The 6,048-nt window shown below is 40.7% G+C and overlaps 1 non-coding gene across 1 annotated transcript; it reads left to right on the forward strand.

Moving 5' to 3' along the window:
- Positions 1-272: 272 nt before the first annotated feature.
- On the forward strand, positions 273-465 carry LOC125055656. Its single transcript, XR_007117946.1, has one exon. It is a non-coding gene; the product is annotated as a U2 spliceosomal RNA (small nuclear RNA).
- The last annotated feature ends 5,583 nt before the right edge of the window (positions 466-6,048 follow it).

A 6,048-nucleotide genomic window follows, 5' to 3' on the forward strand; every position in this document is an offset into this window, starting at 1 on the left:
GTTGTGGTTAAAATAAAATGAATATAACTTGATTAAATATATTTTAAACATCAATTTTAACATTGTATTGTAGCTAGCATGACGTTCATAGAAGTCATAATAAAACCAAGAGTTATAGTATAATTTCTCCTAGATGGCGTTTTAATACGCCAAAAACCAAGTAATACAGGGCAGCGCCGGTAGATGTCGTTAGATATGTTGTTCTTCTACTAAATTCCGCTATCACAGTATTTCCTTTCTGCCTTATATACTCTAGAGTTAAAAATTTCAGTATCGCTTCTCGGCCTTTTGGCTAAGATCAAAGTGTAGTATCTGTTCTTTTCAGCTTAATATCTGAAAGTTCCCGCATAGCGGGACCAGTATATTAAACTGATTTTTGGAAACTGACGGGATGTTCGGGGCTCGCTCCACTCCTGTCACGGGTCGGCCCGGCATTGCAGTGCCGCCGGGATCGGCCCATACAATTATTATGAATCTTAGGATGAAATGAGAAATCACTAAACAGTATCTATTGTACTATGTTATAAGTTATAACAATATAGTTTGAACTTTGATGTTCCTTAGATGTCCATTGACCATTAGTTGACAGAGGTTCAAGTTATTAGTTAGTAGTTACTCGTTGCTCATTGTGCCAGATTATTCCTATTATTGTTGTTTAGCATAATATTAAAATAGAAAAGGACAGGGGTGACGGAATGCCCTTTTTAATATTTAAATTAAATGTAGTTTTTTTTTTTAATTTATGTTTGTAAGAGATCCCTGGGCTTAACTCATGGATATTTTATAGCCTAAAATATTTGATGGTACTGCGGGATACACCAATTATCCGACAATATTCTTTAAATTACAAGGACGGTTTCCCGCGGCTGTCGCTTCCTTACTTCTGTCCTTGCTATTTAGTTTGCTACAAAAGTTATTCGGGGTCAAAGGTCAATTAGAGGTTTTTTGATTTTTTCTCGGAAACGGTAAGTTTTATCAAAAAAGTTCTCAGCCAAAGTTGTAGATCTTAAAATTCTCTACCAAAATAATAATAAAAAAGAGTTACCATTCCTGAGATATCGTGATGCTAAGTCACACACATGATATGCACATATAATCCACGTGTAAACATTATCAGGCAATTAAGACAAGTGTAAATACCTATTTGTGTCTCTTTTATATACAATATACTATTTGACGGCTACAGTGACTCGACAAAGAATATTAAAGCATCAGAACAACGTGTAGTTAAGTCCATGTGCCCTTTTAGGCAAAAACTGTAATGCGTGATGATTGATTGATAAGGGTTAATTTTCTTTTTCGGTGAATTCCAAAAGATTGCATTTTTTACAATATATAAACATAACATGAAAATTATTTTTATTCGACTTGATGCTATAATTTTTAGCAAATTTTTATATCAGTTACATACATTTACACGTGTAAATAATAAATATGTATTATTATAGCAGTTATCATTTATATACTAATTATCAAATAAACTTAATTTCTTCTAATAATAAAAAAAATATTTAATTTCTTCATTAAACTTAACTAAAGTTTAGTGTTTATTTGATCAAAAAAGTTAATTCGTATCATAATGTTATCTCAATAGTAAATTGATGACTAATGAGTTTGATGTCTACATTATTAAGTCATTCAGATAAGACTGAATTAATCCATGTAATTCAACATGTTTTGCATGGTCAGAATTACATGTTACATACAGCTACTCATGTACACACGTTAGAAGCTATACTTCTTTGGCGTAACAAGATAAAAATCATTTCAAAATTTTTATCTTTCGCCTGATTCTACTTGTAGAAAAAATTTACTATCCATAATTTTCCCTAACGCGCCTAAAGAAGTAAACGGTGACACCTAGCGGGATAGATAACAATTAATGGCTATCTCTCTTAATCTATTTATATAGATAAACTTATGTTCCCTCAGGCGTGCCGCAAGGGTCTCATTTGGGTCCTATACTTTTTGCCTTATTTATCAATGATCCAACTTACTTTAAAAATAATAGCAGGTATCTCTTTTATGCTGATGATCTGAAACTATACAGAACAATTGGTGAATTTTCTTATCACATTCAAAACTTACCATTAGTTCGTAAATATTAATATAATAAGTTCGTAATTTTAGATCAAAAACTGAATTTCAGTGAACTCACGCAAACAAATAAAATGCTATTTGTATTAAGGTCCTCTTCATGCTTTACTAACGTTCAAAGTATAGTTAGTCTTTACAAATCACTTGTCCGTAGTATATTAGAGTATGCTACTATAATCTGGTCACCTCATTACAAAATTCACGTAAATGTATGAGTGTGGTAATAACTAAAAGGGCTCAATATTGGCTTCAAGCTTGCGATGATTGTTTACATTTTGTTTACGCTTCTTATTATTGAGTAAAATATTTATATGTAACTAACCTGGCAAACGTCGTTTTCCATGTATATCATTTATAATAAAAAATAGGGGGTAAAAATTAGGGGTTGTATGTATTTTTTAATGCTATATCATACAAAAAAAATAATCCAAAAATTAAAAAAAAAATTAGGGGTGGACTACCCTTAACATTTAAGGGGATGAAAAATAGATGTTGTTCGATTCTCAGACATACCCAATATGTACACAAAATTTCATGAGAATCGATCGAGCCGTTTCGGAGGAGTAACCACAAACACCGCGACACGAGAATTTTATATATTAGATTTAACTAGTTAGGTTACGTAACACGTATCACAATTTTATCTCAATAGTAAATTGATCTGTGATGATCTTGATGACTACATTTTTAGGTCATTTATACAATACTGTTGGCGACTCATAAATATAAATATAATATAAATAGTAATATAAGTATGAGCTATAAGTAAAATAAGAATATTGTTGATAGCTCATAAGTAGAAATTAAGTATAAATAAGTTAGATAAAAATATGTAAATAATTTAAGGGAAAAATACAGTAAAATAAATTAATAAAATGCTTCGCCGAATAAAAGGGTCGCGTAGCTCTCGTCGCGGTATACGCGCGCAGATTTCTGTAAGCGCAGCTCTCGTCGCGGTATACTGTTTGAGTACTTAAGCTCGGCGAGATTTACGCAAAATCCTCTTTTTCCTCCGCAACGAACTGGGACCCAAGAATAATCGGCGAAGCAAGAAACAAGAACAAGGCGCAGTTTCATTTCAAGACAACATCCTACAATTACGCACTAGCAGGGGTGCGTGGGTTGAGGCGGTGCCAGCGATACGTCGAACCGTCTTGACAAAACGTACGTAGTCAAACCCCACCGGTATTCAAAGCCGCGCCGAGGTTACTTTGGTTACTGCACGGGTGTTCTCAAACGAACATCTAAACGTCTAATCCCGTGCAGGCCCGAGTCTCTGAGGCGACGTCGGGATTGGCTACAACAGTAGTACGTACGAAGTCAAACCCCACCGGTATTCAAAGCCGCGCCGAGGTTACTTTGGTTACTGCACGGGTGTTCTCAAACGAACATCTAAACGTCTAATCCCGTGCAGGCCCGAGTCTCTGAGGCGACGTCGGGATTGGCTAGAACAGTAGTACGTACGAAGTCAAACCCCACCGGTATTCAAAGCCTCACCGAGGTACTTTGGTTACTGCACGGGTGTTCTCAAACGAACATCTAAACGTATAATCCTGTGCAGGCCTGAGTCTCTGAGGTGTCGTGGGGGTTGGCATCAACAGTGGTCCTTCGAGCCGGATTCTGCAACGGTTGTCATCAAGAAGTGAATACTGCGAAAGAAAATGCCAGTCACAAGGTCACAGAACGGGATGCAGCGAGGGGAATCGACGACGACTGTTACCTCCGCCACTACGTCCGAAGTCCGGACCACAGGCGAAGAGATAACGATAGAGCAGTCCACGTCGACGAGTGCAGCCAGCCAGCCAGATCAAGCATTGACTCTGGCACCAGCGGGTTCCACCCGGCGGGCCGCATCGAGAGCCGTATCCAGAGCCAGCTCAAGAAGACAAGCCGAGGCCAGAGAAGAGCTGGCTCGCTGCGAGCTGCGGGAAGCGCAGGCAGCAGCACGCCTGGCCAGATTACGATTAGAAGCAGAAACGGAAGAAGAAGACTCCTTTATAGAAGACGTCAACGATAACCATGAAGAAAAAGTTGCAAACTGGATGCGCTCATCGGCACAAAGGCCAGAAGAAATAGAAACAAAGAGCGACATTCGAGCAATAGCTGACGCAATAAAGGAAGCCATGACGACACATGTAGAGCCGCAACCGAAATACATTCAAGAGCTGCCGATATTTGAAGGCGACAGCTCCGAATGGACGGCGTTTCGAGTCGTATATGAAGACACATCTCCGATGTTCTCTGGCATTCAGAATATGGCGCGGCTACGTAAAGCGATTAAAGGCACAGCGAGAGAAAGCATTAAGAGCCTCTTGTACTCAGAGGCGATGCCAGAAGAAGTTATTAACGCTTTACGCCGAAGATTTGGTAGACCCGACGCGCTGGTGCTAGCAGAACTGGAGAAATTAAAGGCGCTTCCCAGAACGACGGAAAATCCCAGGGACATATGCGTCTTCGCTAGCCAAATAAATAACAGCGTGGCCGCCATAAAGGGATTGAAGAGACCGCAATACCTCTACTCACCTGAAATCGTGAAACTTATAATAGAGAAGATGCCTCCAATTCTCAGATTCAGATGGTATGATTTCACGGCTGCGAGGGAAGAGGAATCGTTCAGTGATATCCAATCGATAAGCAACTTCCTCAATTTAGAAGCGGACAAATGCGGCGCATTCGCGGTACTCGAAGACAGCAAAAGCGTACGACCGAGCGCAGCGATAAGAAGGCCAGTGAAACAAGCTACATATAATATCGCTGAAAGGAGTAGACCTGAAGAAATCAAGTGCCCAGACTGTGAAGGTACACATAAACTCAAAGACTGCCAAAGATTCCTAAAAGCGGCAGTCAACGAGAGATGGGAAACAGTTAAGAGGCTTAAGGTCTGCTTCAAGTGCCTCGCTGGGAAGCACCGGAAAGAAACATGCCGAAGACCACCGTGCAAGTTGTGTCGAAGATGGCACCATAGCCTACTACATGTGACGTCGGAGAGCGAACAATGTCACGAAGAGGCAGCGCCCGAGACAGCGACGGTCAATACAATTAGCACACCGAAAGCTATTCTTAAGATGCTCAAGGTGGAGATATACGGACCGGCTGGGAGCAAACAAGTACTGGCGCTGCTAGATGAAGGCTCAACGGTGACACTGCTTGATGAAAACGTGGCTTCGAGCATCGGCATCAAGGGTCCTCGCGAAGCCCTGAATATAGAAACTATCGGCGGAGGGCAAATGAAAAATCACGACTCCATGATTTTAGATATCGAACTGAAAGGGATCAAGGAAAGCGAGAAGAGCACACTTAAGCGGGCAAGAACTATCAAGGAGCTCAAATTAACCCCTCAATTCGTAGATAAAAGCCGACTAAAGAAGTGTCATCACTTGCGGGGCTTACTACAAGACGTGTGCTACGAAGCTGAGGCGCCGAAGCTGCTCATTGGCCAAGACAATTGGGAGTACATTGTCTCGTTACAAATACGACGTGGAAAGCCAGGGCAGCCGGTAGCGTCACGAACAAAGTTAGGGTGGGTTCTCCACGGCTCCGATAGCAGCGGCGTGTCTCCGATCAATTATGTAAACACATGTGCACACGTCAGCGTCATCGAAGATACAATAGTTCAGCCGAAGAAGCCTTCAACGAATATCGAACAGCGAGCACTGGACATATTGGACGCGCCGATAGGTCTGTTGAAAAGCAACTACGCCCAAGAAGCACCAGCCGACTACACATCTAACGAAAAATGGTACCTGCCTAACTTCCCAGTGGTTCACCCTCTGAATGAGAAGCTAGGAATTGTCGTTGCGGCCAAAAACAATGGAGTCAGCCTCAAAGACGTTATGCTGTCCGGCCCGGACTTACTGCAGTCAATATTTGGAGTGTTACTGCGATTCCGTCAAGGTCCCGTATCAATAGCGGCCGATACAAAACAAATGTTTCTGCAGGGGAAAATATGTG

Source organism: Pieris napi, chromosome 13 (assembly GCF_905475465.1).
Source record: "Pieris napi chromosome 13, ilPieNapi1.2, whole genome shotgun sequence".
Classification (NCBI taxonomy): domain Eukaryota; kingdom Metazoa; phylum Arthropoda; class Insecta; order Lepidoptera; family Pieridae; genus Pieris; species Pieris napi.